Here is a 1007-nt window from a genome sequence, read left to right as displayed (position 1 = left end):
TGATGGTGAGTGGTCTTGGTTTCTGTTAGTAAGACTCTTATGTTTACCTTTCGCCATCTGGTAATCTCTGGAGTTAGTTGATTTAGTTGTCTCTGGTTAGAGATTGTTCCTCTAGTGATTCTGTTAGCCTCTATCAGCAGACCTGGGAGACTAGATCTCTCCTGAGAATCAGTGGTTAGAGCACTCTCTGCAGGCAAGCTCTCCTCTTGCAGAGAAGATGCACAGATATCTGGTGTTTGGACTTGCCTCCTGGCAGAAGATGAAGGCCCGAAACAGGGCCTGTCCCAGAAGCTGTTAGCTTCTATAGTCCACACTCTCACCTGTGCAGACTAGTCTCGGCGGGGTCCAGGAACCAAGATGGCTCCCTCAGGTGCTCTGGCAAAGCCGTCCTGGGCAGGGTGGACACCTCTTCTGTGGCAGGGAAGGTGTCCGAATGTCTGGAGCCCAAAACGGGGCCTGCCTCAGAAGCTCTGTGACTCCTGCCTATCCCAGAAGCTGTTAGCTTCTGTAGTCCACACTCTCGCCTGTGCAGACTATTTTATTTTACTTTATATTTTGCCACAGATTGAATTTCATATATGGTAATAAGTTACCTATCAAATGCTGACCTACTTGCCTACCCAAGCTGATTCCATGTGAAGGGAAGAAAAACTTTAGTCTAGACTTCTCTCTAGTCTCAAACTTCTTTCTTGTCTAATTTCACATGGTATCTCCCCCACAAGTGCTGATTTCTATGTGCAAATTTTACCTTTTAAAATTTATTTTGTTATGAGATTATAATAAAACTATATAATTTTCCCCTTCTTTTGTCCCTTCAAACCATTTTTATGCCCTGTCACCACCCTCTTTCACATTAATGGCCTCTTTTTTCCATGGATTGTAGTTGTGTGTATTTTTAAATATAGTCTGCCCAGTCAGTATGTTATGTGTACACATGTCTTTAGAACTTACCATTTAATAATTGATAAGCAATTGGTGTGCTCTATCCTGCGAAGACTATTTCTCTT

Source organism: Mus caroli, chromosome 6, assembly GCF_900094665.2.
Source record: "Mus caroli chromosome 6, CAROLI_EIJ_v1.1, whole genome shotgun sequence".
Lineage (NCBI taxonomy): Eukaryota > Metazoa > Chordata > Mammalia > Rodentia > Muridae > Mus > Mus caroli.
Note: the sequence above shows the minus strand (reverse complement) of the source record.